The sequence below is a fragment of the Balaenoptera borealis genome (genome assembly GCF_965194805.1).
Source record: "Balaenoptera borealis genome assembly, chromosome: 6".
Classification (NCBI taxonomy): domain Eukaryota; kingdom Metazoa; phylum Chordata; class Mammalia; order Artiodactyla; family Balaenopteridae; genus Balaenoptera; species Balaenoptera borealis.
The window spans coordinates 93,961,849-93,980,980 of NC_138863.1; positions in this window are offsets into that span (position 1 = coordinate 93,961,849).

A 19,132-nucleotide genomic window follows, 5' to 3' on the forward strand; every position below is an offset into this window, starting at 1 on the left:
ACCAATGAGAGACTAGGTCTAGGTGTGGGGACAGGCACAGGTCACTCTATTTTCCCATCAGGAAGAAGAATTAACCACAGGCTCAGCCTGCCGCCCGGAACCACAATAGGGCCTGAAGCAATCCTGCGCTTTTGGGGCCAGCTCCCAAGAAAGCGAGTTGAAAAATGGAACTCAGGGGCACTGCAATTCACAAACCTGCAGAGTTAGAAACGATAACTCTCGTCCACAAATATATTGAGGGAAGGCAACGAAGAGGATTTGAAAGCAAGGCAGAATTGCAGGAAACAGATTTCAGGAGGTAGATTCCAATCGCCTTTAAAGCACAGGAAAAGCGGCAAAACCTCGACCATGATGCCCTTGGCCAAAAAGGGCGTATGCGTTTTTTCCTGAATATATTCAGGAAAAAACGCATACGCCCTTTTTGGCCAACCAAGCAACCTGGAAAGGTAAATCAGCGCTACAAAGAAGTCTCGCTTCCCATCGGTCAAAAGGGCCATGCTGAATAAAGTGTCAAAACCAGAAATGCAGGACAGGCCATGGAGAAACGGGAGCCTTGCTACGCTGATGGGCGGGATGTAAATTGCCAACAGCCACTCTGGAGAAGTGTACGGTGTGTCCTGAAACATCTAAAAAACTCAGCTTAGAGAGCATAGGGCACTTCCACTCATGGGCGTATAAATTGGGAAAACTAAAAATCAGCAAGACACAGGCACCCCAAAGTTTAGGGCTGCTCTGTTGACAAGAACCTCCACTTCGTTACACCTTAAATATCCCAGGAAAGAGAAAAATGGATAAGGAAGTTGTGGTCCTTATGTACAATGGCATATCACTCAGCCATGAAATTAACGTCATAAGGCTAGTAGCAGCATGATGAGAGGATTTAGGTACGACGATTCTAAGTGAAATAAGTCACACAGAAAAAGGCACTTATCATAAGATATCACTTATAGAGGGAATGTAAAAACCGCTACACTTGAACTGAATTACAAAACAGAACAGCGTCACACGTTTAGAAGACACACTATGGCTGCTTAACGGGAAAGGTGAGGTGGGGTGATGCATAAAACAAGGGTTTCAAATTAGCTCAGATACCGTTCCATAAACCCAATATGTAATAGACAAGACCTACTCCTTGCTCAGTGAACTGGACTCAACATCCCCTGTTCACCGCCCAAGAATATATCTGACTAGTAAGAATCTTAAAACCAATGTATTGATATCCCTCTGTAAGTGAGTCAAGTGGGTGTAAAGCGGCATAAACACAGCAGTGAAAAGCAGCTAAACCCCATTATAAAAATCAATTACTTTTAAAAACCCGTGAAACAAAGACAGTGAAAGAGAGAGAAATTCTTACAAAATTCGTTCAGGGGCTGTGATGCCACCTGGATTGACCATCTCTAGACCCACAGCTGATTGAGACATAAGGGTGGACACTCTTGGGGCTGAGAGGTTTGGTGAGGTTGGGTGAGCAAACGCAGACCCTTTAAAGTAATACTGCGTGGTATCCATCCCATGGGTCCAAAATCTCCAGGTTCAAGGGCATCTTCCTACATCGAAAACATGCATGAGAAACCCAGAAGATGGTACACCGTGTGATCGGGAAAGGTTTCTAAAACGCACCTCATTTCTCTTCTCCTTGTGCTCGGGTTGGCCATTACAGTCGCTTTACTAGCAATCTCCCTCCTTGGAGAATGAGCACCTTTAACCTCCTGTTCCGTACAGGTTGCAATTTGTCCTGATGATGAACGGGAATAGGGGGAACCAATGAGAGACTAGGTCTAGGTGTGGGGACAGGCACAGGTCACTCTATTTTCCCATCAGGAAGAAGAATTAACCACAGGCTCAGCCTGCCGCCCGGAACCACAATAGGGCCTGAAGCAATCCTGCGCTTTTGCAGCCAGCTCCCAAGAAAGCGAGTTGAAAAATGGAGCTCAGGGGCACTGCAATTCACAAACCTGCAGAGTTATAAATGATAACTCTCGTCCACAAATATATTGAGGGAAGGCAACGAAGAGGATTTGAAAGCAAGGCAGAATTGCAGGAAACAGATTTCAGGAGGTAGAGTCGAATCGCCTTTAAAGCACAAGAAAAGCGGCAAAACCTCGACCATGATGCCCTTGGCCAAAAAGGGCGTATGCGTTTTTTCCTGAATATATTCAGCAAAAAACGCATACGCCCTTTTTGGCCAACCAAGCAACCTGGAAAGGCAGATCAGCGCTACAAAGAATTCTCGCTTCCCACCGGTCAAAAGGGCCATGCTGAATAAAGTGTCAAAACCAGAAATGCAGGACAGGCCATGGAGAAACGGGAGCCTTGCTACGCTGATGGGCGGCATGTAAAGTGCCAACAGCCACTCTGGAGAAGTGTACGGTGTGTCCTGAAACATCTAAAAAACTCAGCTTAGAGAGCATAGGGCACTTCCACTCATGGGCGTATAAATTGGGAAAACTAAAATTCAGCAAGACACAGGCACCCCAAAGTTTAGGGCTGCTCTGTTGACAAGAACCTCCACTTCATTACACCTTAAATATCCCAGGAAAGAGAAAAATGGATAAAGAAGTTGTGGTCCTTATGTACAATGGAATATCACTCAGGCATGAAATCAACGTCATAAGGCTAGTAGCAGCATGATGAGTGGATTTAGGTACGACGATTCTAAGTGAAATAAGTCACACAGAAAGACACTTATCGTAAGATATCACTTATAGAGGGAATGTAAAAACCGCTACACTTGAACTGAATTACAAAAGAGAACAGAGTCCCACGTTTAGAAAACACACTATGGCTGCTTAACGGGAACGGTGAGTTGGGGTGACGCATAAAACAAGGGTTTCAAATTAGCTCAGATAGCTTTCCATAAACCCAATATGTAATAGACAAGACCTACTCCTTGCTCAGTGAAGTGGACGCAAAAACCCCCTATTCACCGCCCAAGAATATATCTGACTAGGAAGAATCTTCAAAGCTATGTATTGATATCTCTCTGTAAGTGAGTCAAGTGGGTGGAAAGCACCATAAAAACAGCAGTGAAAAGCAGCTAAACCCCATTATAAAAATCAATTACTTTTAAAAACCCGTGAAACAAAGACAGTGAAAGAGAGAGAAATTCTTACAAAATTCGTTCAGGGGCTGGGATGCCACCTTTATTGACCATCTCTAGACACACACCTGATTGAGACATAAGGGTGGACACTCTTGGGGCTGAGAGGTTTGGTGAGGTTGGGTGAGCAAACGCAGACCCTTTAAAGTAATACTGCGTGGTACCCATCCCATAGGTCCCAAATCTCCAGCTTCAAGGGCATCTTCCTACACCGAAAACATGCATGAGAAACCCAGAAGATGGTACACCATGTGATCGGGAAAGGTTTCTAAAACGCACCTCATTTCTCATCACCTTGTGCACGAGTTCGCCATTCCAGCCACTTTACTAGCAATCTCCCTCCTTGGAGAATGAGCACCTTTAACCTCCTGTTCCGTACAGGTTGCAATTTGTCCTGAGGATGAACGGGAAGAGGGGGAACCAATGAGAGACTAGGTCTAGGTGTGGGGACAGGCACAGGTCACTCTATTTTCCCATCAGGAAGAAGAATTAACCACAGGCTCAGCCTGCCGCCCGGAACCACAATAGGGCCTGAAGCAGTCCTGTGCTATTGCGGCCAGCTCCCAAGAAAGCGACTTGAAAAATGGAGCTCAGGGGCACTGCAATTCACAAACCTGCAGAGTTAGAAATGATAACTCTCGTCCACAAATATATTGAGGGAAGGCAACGAAGAGGATTTGAAAGCAAGGCAGAATTGCAGGAAACAGATTTCAGGAGGTAGATTCCAATCGCCTTTAAAGCACAGGAAAAGCGGCAAAACCTCGACCATGATGCCCTTGGCCAAAAAGGGCGTATGCGTTTCTTCCTGAATATATTCAGGAAAAAACGCATACGCCCTTTTTGGCCAACCAAGCAACCTGGAAAGGCAAATCAGCGCTACAAAGAAGTCTCGCTTCCCATCGGTCAAAAGGGCCATGCTGAATAAAGTGTCAAAACCAGAAATGCAGGACAGGCCATGGAGAAACGGGAGCCTTGCTACGCTGATGGGCAGGATGTAAATTGCCAACAGCACTCTGGAGAAGTGTACGGTGTGTCCTGAAACCTCTAAAAAACTCAGCTTAGAGAGCATAGGGCACTTCCACTCATGGGCGTATAAATTGGGAAAACTAAAAATCAGCAAGACACAGGCACCCCAAAGTTTAGGGCTGCTCTGTTGACAAGAACCTCCACTTCATTACACCTTAAATATCCCAGGAAAGAGAAAAATGGATAAAGAACTTTTAGTCCTTATGTACAATGGAATATCACTCAGGTCATGAAATCAACCTCATAAGGCTAGTAGCAGCATGATGAGTGGATTTAGGTACGACGATTCTAAGTGAAATAAGTCACACAGAAAGACACTTATCGTAAGATATCACTTATAGAGGGAATGTAAAAACCGCTACACTTGAACTGAATTACAAAACAGAACAGAGTCCCACGTTTAGAAAACACACTATGGCTGCTTAACGGGAAAGTTGAGGTGGGGTGATGCATAAAACAAGGGTTTCAAATTAGCTCAGATAGCTTTCCATAAACCCAATATGTAATAGACAAGACCTACTCCTTGCTCAGTGAACTGGACGCAAAAACCCCCTATTCACCGCCCAAGAATATATCTGACTAGGAAGAATCTTCAAAGCTATGTATTGATATCTCTCTGTAAGTGAGTCAAGTGGGTGTAAAGCGGCATAAACACAGCAGTGAAAAGCAGCTAAACCCCATTATAAAAATCAATTACTTTTAAAAACCCGTGAAACAAAGACAGTGAAAGAGAGACAAATTCTTACAAAATTCGTTCGTGGGCTGTGATGCCACCTGGATTGACCATATTTAGACCCACACCTGATTGAGACATAAGGGTGGACACTCTTGGGGCTGAGAGGTTTGGTGAGGTTGGGTGAGCAAACGCAGACCCTTTAAAGTAATACTGCGTGGTACCCATCCCATAGGTCCCAAATCTCCAGCTTCAAGGGCATCTTCCTACATCGAAAACATGCATGAGAAACCCAGAAGATGGTACACCATGTGATCGGGAAAGATTTCTAAAACGCACCTCATTTCTCATCTCCTTGTGCTCGGGTTCGCCATTCCAGCCGCTTTACTAGCAATCTCCCTCCTTGGAGAATGAGCACCTTTAACCTCCTGTTCCGTACAGGTTGCAATTTGTCCTGAGGATGAACGGGAAGAGGGGGAACCAATGAGAGACTAGGTCTAGGTGTGGGGACAGGCACAGGTCACTCTATTTTCCCATCAGGAAGAAGAATTAACCACAGGCTCAGCCTGACGCCCGGAACCAGAATAGGGCCTGAAGCAATCCTGTGCTTTTGGGGCCAGCTCCCAAGAAAGCGAGTTGAAATATGGAGCTAAGGGGCACTGCAATTCAAAAACCTGCAGAGTTAGAAATGATAACTCTCGTCCACAAATATATTGAGGGAAGGCAACAAGGAGGATTTGAAAGCAAGGCAGAATTGCAGGAAACAGATTTCAGGAGGTAGATTCCAATCGCCTTTAAAGCACAGGAAAAGCGGCAAAACCTCGACCATGATGCCCTTGGCCAAAAAGGGCGTATGCGTTTTTTCCTGAATATATTCAGGAAAAAACGCATACGCCCTTTTTGGCCAACCAAGCAACCTGGAAAGGCAAATCAGCGCTACAAAGAAGTCTCGCTTCCCATCGGTCAAAAGGGCCATGCTGAATAAAGTGTCAAAACCAGAAATGCAGGACAGTCCATGGAGAAACGGGAGCCTTGCTACGCTGATGGGCGGGATGTAAATTGCCAACAGCCACTCTGGAGACGTGTACGGTGTGTCCTGAAACCTCTAAAACACTCAGCTTAGAGAGCATAGGGCACTACCACTCATGGGCGTATAAATTGGGAAAACTAAAAATCAGCAAGACACAGGCACCCCAAAGTTTAGGGCTGCTCTGTTGACAAGAACCTCCACTTCATTACACCTTAAATATCCCAGGAAAGAGAAAAATGTATAAAGAAGTTGTGGTCCTTATGTACAATGGAATATCACTCAGGCATGAAATCAACATCATAAGGCTAGTAGCAGCATGATGAGAAGATTTAGGTACGACGATTCTAAGTGAAATAAGTCACACAGAAAAAGGCACTTATCATAAGATATCACTTATAGAGGGAATGTAAAAACCGCTACACTTGAACTGAATTACAAAACAGAACAGCGTCACACGTTTAGAAAACACACTATGGCTGCTTAACGGGAAAGGTGAGGTGGGTTGATGCATAAAACAAGGGTTTCAAATTAGCTCAGATACTGTTCCATAAACCCAATATGTAACAGACAAGACCTACTCCTTGCTCAGTGAACTGGATTCAACACCCCCTGTTCACCGCGCAAGAATATATCTGACTAGTAAGACTCTTAAAACCAATGTATTGATATCTCTCTGTAAGTGAGTCAAGTGGGTGTAAAGCGGCATAAACACAGCAGTGAAAAGCAGCTAAACCCCATTATAAAAATCAATTACTTTTAAAAACCCGTGAAACAAAGACAGTGAAAGAGAGAGAAATTCATACAGAATTCGTTCAGGGGCTAGGATGCCACCTTTATTGACCATCTCTAGACCCACAGCTGATTGAGACATAAGGGTGGACACTCTTCGGGCTGAGAGGTTTGGTGAGGTTGGGTGAGCAAACGCAGACCCTTTAAAGTAATACTGCGTGGTACCCATCCCATGGGTCCAAAATCTCCAGGTTCAAGGGCATCTTTCTACATCGAACACATGCATGAGAAACCCAGAAGACGGTACACCGTGTGATCGGGAAAGGTTTCTAAAACGCACCTCATTTCTCATCTCCTTGTGCTCGGGCTCGCCATTACAGCCGCTTTACTAGCAATCTCCCTCCTTGGAGAATCAGCACCTTTAACCTCCTGTTCCGTACAGGTTGCAAATTTGTCCTGAGGATGAACGGGAAGAGGGGGAACCAATGAGAGACTAGGTCTAGGTGTGGGGACAGGCACAGGTCACTCTATTTTCCCATCAGGAAGAAGAATTAACCACAGGCTCAGCCTGCCGCCCGGAACCACAATAGGGCCTGAAGCAATCCTGCGCTTTTGGGGCCAGCTCCCAAGAAAGCGAGTTGAAAAATGGAGCTCAGGGGCACTGCAATTCACAAACCTGCAGAGTTAGAAACGATAACTCTCGTCCACAAATATATTGAGGGAAGGCAACGAAGAGGATTTGAAAGCAAGGCAGAATTGCAGGAAACAGATTTCAGGAGGTAGATACCAATCGCCTTTAAAGCACAGGAAAAGCGGCAAAACCTCGACCATGATGCCCTTGGCCAAAAAGGGCGTATGCGTTTTTTCCTGAATATATTCAGGAAAAAACGCATACGCCCTTTTTGGCCAACCAAGCAACCTGGAAAGGCAAATCAGTGCTACAAAGAAGTCTCGCTTCCCATCGGTCAAAAGGGCCATGCTGAATAAAGTGTCAAAACCAGAAATGCAGGACAGGCCATGGAGAAACGGGAGCCTTGCTACGCTGATGGGCGGCATGTAAATTGCCAACAGCCACTCTGGAGAAGTGTACGGTGTGTCCTGAAACATCTAAAAAACTCAGCTTAGAGAGCATAGGGCACTTCCACTCATGGGCGTATAAATTGGGAAAACTAAAAATCAGCAAGACACAGGCACCCCAAAGTTTAGGGCTGCTCTGTTGACAAGAACCTCCACTTCATTACACCTTAAATATCCCAGGAAAGAGAAAAATGGATAAAGAAGTTGTGGTCCTTATGTACAATGGAATATCACTCAGGCATGAAATCAACGTCATAAGGCTAGTAGCAGCATGATGAGTGGATTTAGGTACGACGATTCTAAGTGAAATAAGTCACACAGAAAGACACTTATCGTAAGATATCACTTATAGAGGGAATGTAAAAACCGCTACACTTGAACTGAATTACAAAAGAGAACAGAGTCCCACGTTTAGAAAACACACTATGGCTGCTTAACGGGAACGGTGAGTTGGGGTGACGCATAAAACAAGGGTTTCAAATTAGCTCAGATAGCTTTCCATAAACCCAATATGTAATAGACAAGACCTACTCCTTGCTCAGTGAAGTGGACGCAAAAACCCCCTATTCACCGCCCAAGAATATATCTGACTAGGAAGAATCTTCAAAGCTATGTATTGATATCTCTCTGTAAGTGAGTCAAGTGGGTGGAAAGCACCATAAAAACAGCAGTGAAAAGCAGCTAAACCCCATTATAAAAATCAATTACTTTTAAAAACCCGTGAAACAAAGACAGTGAAAGAGAGAGAAATTCTTACAAAATTCGTTCAGGGGCTGGGATGCCACCTTTATTGACCATCTCTAGACACACACCTGATTGAGACATAAGGGTGGACACTCTTGGGGCTGAGAGGTTTGGTGAGGTTGGGTGAGCAAACGCAGACCCTTTAAAGTAATACTGCGTGGTACCCATCCCATAGGTCCCAAATCTCCAGCTTCAAGGGCATCTTCCTACACCGAAAACATGCATGAGAAACCCAGAAGATGGTACACCATGTGATCGGGAAAGGTTTCTAAAACGCACCTCATTTCTCATCACCTTGTGCACGAGTTCGCCATTCCAGCCACTTTACTAGCAATCTCCCTCCTTGGAGAATGAGCACCTTTAACCTCCTGTTCCGTACAGGTTGCAATTTGTCCTGAGGATGAACGGGAAGAGGGGGAACCAATGAGAGACTAGGTCTAGGTGTGGGGACAGGCACAGGTCACTCTATTTTCCCATCAGGAAGAAGAATTAACCACAGGCTCAGCCTGCCGCCCGGAACCACAATAGGGCCTGAAGCAGTCCTGTGCTATTGCGGCCAGCTCCCAAGAAAGCGACTTGAAAAATGGAGCTCAGGGGCACTGCAATTCACAAACCTGCAGAGTTAGAAATGATAACTCTCGTCCACAAATATATTGAGGGAAGGCAACGAAGAGGATTTGAAAGCAAGGCAGAATTGCAGGAAACAGATTTCAGGAGGTAGATTCCAATCGCCTTTAAAGCACAGGAAAAGCGGCAAAACCTCGACCATGATGCCCTTGGCCAAAAAGGGCGTATGCGTTTCTTCCTGAATATATTCAGGAAAAAACGCATACGCCCTTTTTGGCCAACCAAGCAACCTGGAAAGGCAAATCAGCGCTACAAAGAAGTCTCGCTTCCCATCGGTCAAAAGGGCCATGCTGAATAAAGTGTCAAAACCAGAAATGCAGGACAGGCCATGGAGAAACGGGAGCCTTGCTACGCTGATGGGCAGGATGTAAATTGCCAACAGCACTCTGGAGAAGTGTACGGTGTGTCCTGAAACCTCTAAAAAACTCAGCTTAGAGAGCATAGGGCACTTCCACTCATGGGCGTATAAATTGGGAAAACTAAAAATCAGCAAGACACAGGCACCCCAAAGTTTAGGGCTGCTCTGTTGACAAGAACCTCCACTTCATTACACCTTAAATATCCCAGGAAAGAGAAAAATGGATAAAGAACTTTTAGTCCTTATGTACAATGGAATATCACTCAGGTCATGAAATCAACCTCATAAGGCTAGTAGCAGCATGATGAGTGGATTTAGGTACGACGATTCTAAGTGAAATAAGTCACACAGAAAGACACTTATCGTAAGATATCACTTATAGAGGGAATGTAAAAACCGCTACACTTGAACTGAATTACAAAACAGAACAGAGTCCCACGTTTAGAAAACACACTATGGCTGCTTAACGGGAAAGTTGAGGTGGGGTGATGCATAAAACAAGGGTTTCAAATTAGCTCAGATAGCTTTCCATAAACCCAATATGTAATAGACAAGACCTACTCCTTGCTCAGTGAACTGGACGCAAAAACCCCCTATTCACCGCCCAAGAATATATCTGACTAGGAAGAATCTTCAAAGCTATGTATTGATATCTCTCTGTAAGTGAGTCAAGTGGGTGTAAAGCGGCATAAACACAGCAGTGAAAAGCAGCTAAACCCCATTATAAAAATCAATTACTTTTAAAAACCCGTGAAACAAAGACAGTGAAAGAGAGACAAATTCTTACAAAATTCGTTCGTGGGCTGTGATGCCACCTGGATTGACCATATTTAGACCCACACCTGATTGAGACATAAGGGTGGACACTCTTGGGGCTGAGAGGTTTGGTGAGGTTGGGTGAGCAAACGCAGACCCTTTAAAGTAATACTGCGTGGTACCCATCCCATAGGTCCCAAATCTCCAGCTTCAAGGGCATCTTCCTACATCGAAAACATGCATGAGAAACCCAGAAGATGGTACACCATGTGATCGGGAAAGATTTCTAAAACGCACCTCATTTCTCATCTCCTTGTGCTCGGGTTCGCCATTCCAGCCGCTTTACTAGCAATCTCCCTCCTTGGAGAATGAGCACCTTTAACCTCCTGTTCCGTACAGGTTGCAATTTGTCCTGAGGATGAACGGGAAGAGGGGGAACCAATGAGAGACTAGGTCTAGGTGTGGGGACAGGCACAGGTCACTCTATTTTCCCATCAGGAAGAAGAATTAACCACAGGCTCAGCCTGACGCCCGGAACCAGAATAGGGCCTGAAGCAATCCTGTGCTTTTGGGGCCAGCTCCCAAGAAAGCGAGTTGAAATATGGAGCTAAGGGGCACTGCAATTCAAAAACCTGCAGAGTTAGAAATGATAACTCTCGTCCACAAATATATTGAGGGAAGGCAACAAGGAGGATTTGAAAGCAAGGCAGAATTGCAGGAAACAGATTTCAGGAGGTAGATTCCAATCGCCTTTAAAGCACAGGAAAAGCGGCAAAACCTCGACCATGATGCCCTTGGCCAAAAAGGGCGTATGCGTTTTTTCCTGAATATATTCAGGAAAAAACGCATACGCCCTTTTTGGCCAACCAAGCAACCTGGAAAGGCAAATCAGCGCTACAAAGAAGTCTCGCTTCCCATCGGTCAAAAGGGCCATGCTGAATAAAGTGTCAAAACCAGAAATGCAGGACAGTCCATGGAGAAACGGGAGCCTTGCTACGCTGATGGGCGGGATGTAAATTGCCAACAGCCACTCTGGAGACGTGTACGGTGTGTCCTGAAACCTCTAAAACACTCAGCTTAGAGAGCATAGGGCACTACCACTCATGGGCGTATAAATTGGGAAAACTAAAAATCAGCAAGACACAGGCACCCCAAAGTTTAGGGCTGCTCTGTTGACAAGAACCTCCACTTCATTACACCTTAAATATCCCAGGAAAGAGAAAAATGTATAAAGAAGTTGTGGTCCTTATGTACAATGGAATATCACTCAGGCATGAAATCAACATCATAAGGCTAGTAGCAGCATGATGAGAAGATTTAGGTACGACGATTCTAAGTGAAATAAGTCACACAGAAAAAGGCACTTATCATAAGATATCACTTATAGAGGGAATGTAAAAACCGCTACACTTGAACTGAATTACAAAACAGAACAGCGTCACACGTTTAGAAAACACACTATGGCTGCTTAACGGGAAAGGTGAGGTGGGTTGATGCATAAAACAAGGGTTTCAAATTAGCTCAGATACTGTTCCATAAACCCAATATGTAACAGACAAGACCTACTCCTTGCTCAGTGAACTGGATTCAACACCCCCTGTTCACCGCGCAAGAATATATCTGACTAGTAAGACTCTTAAAACCAATGTATTGATATCTCTCTGTAAGTGAGTCAAGTGGGTGTAAAGCGGCATAAACACAGCAGTGAAAAGCAGCTAAACCCCATTATAAAAATCAATTACTTTTAAAAACCCGTGAAACAAAGACAGTGAAAGAGAGAGAAATTCATACAGAATTCGTTCAGGGGCTAGGATGCCACCTTTATTGACCATCTCTAGACCCACAGCTGATTGAGACATAAGGGTGGACACTCTTCGGGCTGAGAGGTTTGGTGAGGTTGGGTGAGCAAACGCAGACCCTTTAAAGTAATACTGCGTGGTACCCATCCCATGGGTCCAAAATCTCCAGGTTCAAGGGCATCTTTCTACATCGAACACATGCATGAGAAACCCAGAAGACGGTACACCGTGTGATCGGGAAAGGTTTCTAAAACGCACCTCATTTCTCATCTCCTTGTGCTCGGGCTCGCCATTACAGCCGCTTTACTAGCAATCTCCCTCCTTGGAGAATCAGCACCTTTAACCTCCTGTTCCGTACAGGTTGCAAATTTGTCCTGAGGATGAACGGGAAGAGGGGGAACCAATGAGAGACTAGGTCTAGGTGTGGGGACAGGCACAGGTCACTCTATTTTCCCATCAGGAAGAAGAATTAACCACAGGCTCAGCCTGCCGCCCGGAACCACAATAGGGCCTGAAGCAATCCTGCGCTTTTGGGGCCAGCTCCCAAGAAAGCGAGTTGAAAAATGGAGCTCAGGGGCACTGCAATTCACAAACCTGCAGAGTTAGAAACGATAACTCTCGTCCACAAATATATTGAGGGAAGGCAACGAAGAGGATTTGAAAGCAAGGCAGAATTGCAGGAAACAGATTTCAGGAGGTAGATACCAATCGCCTTTAAAGCACAGGAAAAGCGGCAAAACCTCGACCATGATGCCCTTGGCCAAAAAGGGCGTATGCGTTTTTTCCTGAATATATTCAGGAAAAAACGCATACGCCCTTTTTGGCCAACCAAGCAACCTGGAAAGGCAAATCAGTGCTACAAAGAAGTCTCGCTTCCCATCGGTCAAAAGGGCCATGCTGAATAAAGTGTCAAAACCAGAAATGCAGGACAGGCCATGGAGAAACGGGAGCCTTGCTACGCTGATGGGCGGCATGTAAATTGCCAACAGCCACTCTGGAGAAGTGTACGGTGTGTCCTGAAACATCTAAAAAACTCAGCTTAGAGAGCATAGGGCACTTCCACTCATGGGCGTATAAATTGGGAAAACTAAAAATCAGCAAGACACAGGCACCCCAAAGTTTAGGGCTGCTCTGTTGACAAGAACCTCCACTTCATTACACCTTAAATATCCCAGGAAAGAGAAAAATGGATAAAGAAGTTGTGGTCCTTATGTACAATGGAATATCACTCAGGCATGAAATCAACGTCATAAGGCTAGTAGCAGCATGATGAGTGGATTTAGGTACGACGATTCTAAGTGAAATAAGTCACACAGAAAGACACTTATCGTAAGATATCACTTATAGAGGGAATGTAAAAACCGCTACACTTGAACTGAATTACAAAACAGAACAGAGTCCCACGTTTAGAAAACACACTATGGCTGCTTAACGGGAACGGTGAGGTGGGGTGACGCATAAAACAAGGGTTTCAAATTAGCTCAGATAGCTTTCCATAAACCCAATATGTAATAGACAAGACCTACTCCTTGCTCAGTGAACTGGACGCAAAAACCCCCTATTCACCGCCCAAGAATATATCTGACTAGGAAGAATCTTCAAAGCTATGTATTGATATCTCTCTGTAAGTGAGTCAAGTGGGTGTAAAGCGGCATAAACACAGCAGTGAAAAGCAGCTAAACCCCATTATAAAAATCAATTACTTTTAAAAACCCGTGAAACAAAGACAGTGAAAGAGAGAGAAATTCATACAGAATTCGTTCAGGGGCTAGGATGCCACCTTTATTGGCCATCTCTAGACCCACAGCTGATTGAGACATAAGGGTGGACACTCTTGGGGCTGAGAGGTTTGGTGAGGTTGGGTGAGCAAACGCAGACCCTTTAAAGTAATACTGCGTGGTACCCATCCCATGGGTCCAAAATCTCCAGGTTCAAGGGCATCTTCCTACATCGAAAACATGCATGAGAAACCCAGAAGACGGTACACCGTGTGATCGGGAAAGGTTTCTAAAACGCACCTCATTTCTCATCTCCTTGTGCTCGGGCTCGCCATTACAGCCGCTTTACTAGCAATCTCCCTCCTTGGAGAATCAGCACCTTTAACCTCCTGTTCCGTACAGGTTGCAAATTTGTCCTGAGGATGAACGGGAAGAGGGGGAACCAATGAGAGACTAGGTCTAGGTGTGGGGACAGGCACAGGTCACTCTATTTTCCCATCAGGAAGAAGAATTAACCACAGGCTCAGCCTGCCGCCCGGAACCACAATAGGGCCTGAAGCAATCCTGCGCTTTTGCGGCCAGCTCCCAAGAAAGTGAGTTGAAAAATGGAGCTCAGGGGCACTGCAATTCACAAACCTGCAGAGTTAGAAACGATAACTCTCGTCCACAAATATATTGAGGGAAGGCAACGAAGAGGATTTGAAAGCAAGGCAGAATTGCAGGAAACAGATTTCAGGAGGTAGATTCGAATCGCCTTTAAAGCACACGAAAAGCGGCAAAACCCCGACCATGATGCCCTTGGCCAAAAAGGGCGTATGCGTTTTTTTCTGAATATATTCAGGAAAAAACGCATACGCCCTTTTTGGCCAACCAAGCAACCTGGAAAGGCAAATCAGCGCTACAAAGAAGTCTCGCTTCCCATCGGTCAAAAGGGCCATGCTGAATAAAGTGTCAAAACCAGAAATGCAGGACAGGCCATGGAGAAACGGGAGCCTTGCTACGCTGATGGGCGGGATGTAAAGTGCCAACAGCCACTCTGGAGAAGTGTACGGTGTGTCCTGAAACATCTAAAAAACTCAGCTTAGAGAGCATAGGGCACTTCCACTCATGGGCGTATAAATTGGGAAAACTAAAAATCAGCAAGACACAGGCACCCCAAAGTTTAGGGCTGCTCTGTTGACAAGAACCTCCACTTCATTACACCTTAAATATCCCAGGAAAGAGAAAAATGGATAAAGAAGTTGTGGTCCTTATGTACAATGGAATATCACTCAGGCATGAAATCAACGTCATAAGGCTAGTAGCAGCATGATGAGTGGATTTAGGTACGACGATTCTAAGTGAAATAAGTCACACAGAAAGACACTTATCGTAAGATATCACTTATAGAGGGAATGTAAAAACCGCTACACTTGAACTGAATTACAAAACAGAACAGAGTCCCACGTTTAGAAAACACACTATGGCTGCTTAACGGGAACGGTGAGGTGGGGTGACGCATAAAACAAGGGTTTCAAATTAGCTCAGATAGCTTTCCATAAACCCAATATGTAATAGACAAGACCTACTCCTTGCTCAGTGAACTGGACGCAAAAACCCCCTATTCACCGCCCAAGAATATATCTGACTAGGAAGAATCTTCAAAGCTATGTATTGATATCTCTCTGTAAGTGAGTCAAGTGGGTGGAAAGCACCATAAAAACAGCAGTGAAAAGCAGCTAAACCCCATTATAAAAATCAATTACTTTTAAAAACCCGTGAAACAAAGACAGTGAAAGAGAGAGAAATTCTTACAAAATTCGTTCAGGGGCTGGGATGCCACCTGGATTGACCATATCTAGACCCACAGCTGATTGAGACATAAGGGTGGACACTCTTGGGGCTGAGAGGTTTGGTGAGGTTGGGTGAGCAAACGCAGACCCTTTAAAGTAATACTGCGTGGTACCCATCCCATAGGTCCCAAATCTCCAGCTTCAAGGGCATCTTCCTACATCGAAAACATGCATGAGAAACCCAGAAGATGGTACACCATGTGATCGGGAAAGATTTCTAAAACGCACCTCATTTCTCATCTCCTTGTGCTCGGGTTCGCCATTCCAGCCGCTTTACTAGCAATCTCCCTCCTTGGAGAATGAGCACCTTTAACCTCCTGTTCCGTACAGGTTGCAATTTGTCCTGAGGATGAACGGGAAGAGGGGGAACCAATGAGAGACTAGGTCTAGGTGTGGGGACAGGCACAGGTCACTCTATTTTCCCATCAGGAAGAAGAATTAACCACAGGCTCAGCCTGACGCCCGGAACCAGAATAGGGCCTGAAGCAATCCTGTGCTTTTGGGGCCAGCTCCCAAGAAAGCGAGTTGAAATATGGAGCTAAGGGGCACTGCAATTCACAAACCTGCAGAGTTAGAAATGATAACTCTCGTCCACAAATATATTGAGGGAAGGCAACGAGGAGGATTTGAAAGCAAGGCAGAATTGCAGGAAACAGATTTCAGGAGGTAGATTCCAATCGCCTTTAAAGCACAGGAAAAGCGGCAAAACCTCGACCATGATGCCCTTGGCCAAAAAGGGCGTATGCGTTTTTTCCTGAATATATTCAGGAAAAAACGCATACGCCCTTTTTGGCCAACCAAGCAACCTGGAAAGGCAAATCAGCGCTACAAAGAAGTCTCGCTTCCCATCGGTCAAAAGGGCCATGCTGAATAAAGTGTCAAAACCAGAAATGCAGGACAGGCCATGGAGAAACGGGAGCCTTGCTACGCTGATGGGCGGGATGTAAATTGCCAACAGCCACTCTGGAGACGTGTACGGTGTGTCCTGAAACATCTAAAACACTCAGCTTAGAGAGCATAGGGCACTACCACTCATGGGCGTATAAATTGGGAAAACTAAAAATCAGCAAGACACAGGCACCCCAAAGTTTAGGGCTGCTCTGTTGACAAGAACCTCCACTTCATTACACCTTAAATATCCCAGGAAAGAGAAAAATGTATAAAGAAGTTGTGGTCCTTATGTACAATGGAATATCACTCAGGCATGAAATCAACATCATAAGGCTAGTAGCAGCATGATGAGAAGATTTAGGTACGACGATTCTAAGTGAAATAAGTCACACAGAAAAAGGCACTTATCATAAGATATCACTTATAGAGGGAATGTAAAAACCGCTACACTTGAACTGAATTACAAAACAGAACAGCGTCACACGTTTAGAAAACACACTATGGCTGCTTAACGGGAAAGGTGAGGTGGGGTGATGCATAAAACAAGGGTTTCAAATTAGCTCAGATACTGTTCCATAAACCCAATATGTAACAGACAAGACCTACTCCTTGCTCAGTGAACTGGATTCAACACCCCCTGTTCACCGCCCAAGAATATATCTGACTAGTAAGAATCTTAAAACCAATGTATTGATATCTCTCTGTAAGTGAGTCAAGTGGGTGTAAAGCGGCATAAACACAGCAGTGAAAAGCAGCTAAACCCCATTATAAAAATCAATTACTTTTAAAAACCCGTGAAACAAAGACAGTGAAAGAGAGAGAAATTCATACAGAATTCGTTCAGGGGCTAGGATGCCACCTTTATTGACCATCTCTAGACCCACAGCTGATTGAGACATAAGGGTGGACACTCTTCGGGCTGAGAGGTTTGGTGAGGTTGGGTGAGCAAACGCAGACCCTTTAAAGTAATACTGCGTGGTACCCATCCCATGGGTCCAAAATCTCCAGGTTCAAGGGCATCTTTCTACATCGAACACATGCATGAGAAACCCAGAAGACGGTACACCGTGTGATCGGGAAAGGTTTCTAAAACGCACCTCATTTCTCATCTCCTTGTGCTCGGGCTCGCCATTACAGCCGCTTTACTAGCAATCTCCCTCCTTGGAGAATCAGCACCTTTAACCTCCTGTTCCGTACAGGTTGCAAATTTGTCCTGAGGATGAACGGGAAGAGGGGGAACCAATGAGAGACTAGGTCTAGGTGTGGGGACAGGCACAGGTCACTCTATTTTCCCATCAGGAAGAAGAATTAACCACAGGCTCAGCCTGCCGCCCGGAACCACAATAGGGCCTGAAGCAATCCTGCGCTTTTGGGGCCAGCTCCCAAGAAAGCGAGTTGAAAAATGGAGCTCAGGGGCACTGCAATTCACAAACCTGCAGAGTTAGAAACGATAACTCTCGTCCACAAATATATTGAGGGAAGGCAACGAAGAGGATTTGAAAGCAAGGCAGAATTGCAGGAAACAGATTTCAGGAGGTAGATTCCAATCGCCTTTAAAGCACAGGAAAAGCGGCAAAACCTCGACCATGATGCCCTTGGCCAAAAAGGGCGTATGCGTTTTTTCCTGAATATATTCAGGAAATAACGCATACGCCCTTTTTGGCCAACCAAGCAACCTGGAAAGGCAAATCAGTGCTACAAAGAAGTCTCGCTTCCCATCGGTCAAAAGGGCCATGCTGAATAAAGTGTCAAAACCAGAAATGCAGGACAGGCCATGGAGAAACGGGAGCCTTGCTACGCTGATGGGCGGCATGTAAATTGCCAACAGCCACTCTGGAGAAGTGTACGGTGTGTCCTGAAACATCTAAAAAACTCAGCTTAGAGAGCATAGGGCACTTCCACTCATGGGCGTATAAATTGGGAAAACTAAAAATCAGCAAGACACAGGCACCCCAAAGTTTAGGGCTGCTCTGTTGACAAGAACCTCCACTTCATTACACCTTAAATATCCCAGGAAAGAGAAAAATGGATAAAGAAGTTGTGGTCCTTATGTACAATGGAATATCACTCAGGCATGAAATCAACGTCATAAGGCTAGTAGCAGCATGATGAGTGGATTTAGGTACGACGATTCTAAGTGAAATAAGTCACACAGAAAGACACTTATCGTAAGATATCACTTATAGAGGGAATGTAAAAACCGCTACACTTGAACTGAATTACAAAACAGAACAGAGTCCCACGTTTAGAAAACACACTATGGCTGCTTAACGGGAACGGTGAGGTGGGGTGACGCATAAAACAAGGGTTTCAAATTAGCTCAGATAGCTTTCCATAAACCCAATATGTAATAGACAAGACCTACTCCTTGCTCAGTGAACTGGACGCAAAAACCCCCTATTCACCGCCCAAGAATATATCTGACTAGGAAGAATCTTCAAAGCTATGTATTGATATCTCTCTGTAAGTGAGTCAAGTGGGTGGAAAGCACCATAAAAACAGCAGTGAAAAGCAGCTAAACCCCATTATAAAAATCAATTACTTTTAAAAACCCGTGAAACAAAGACAGTGAAAGAGAGAGAAATTCTTACAAAATTCGTTCAGGGGCTGGGATGCCACCTGGATTGACCATATCTAGACCCACAGCTGATTGAGACATAAGGGTGGACACTCTTGGGGCTGAGAGGTTTGGTGAGGTTGGGTGAGCAAACGCAGACCCTTTAAAGTAATACTGCGTGGTACCCATCCCATAGGTCCCAAATCTCCAGCTTC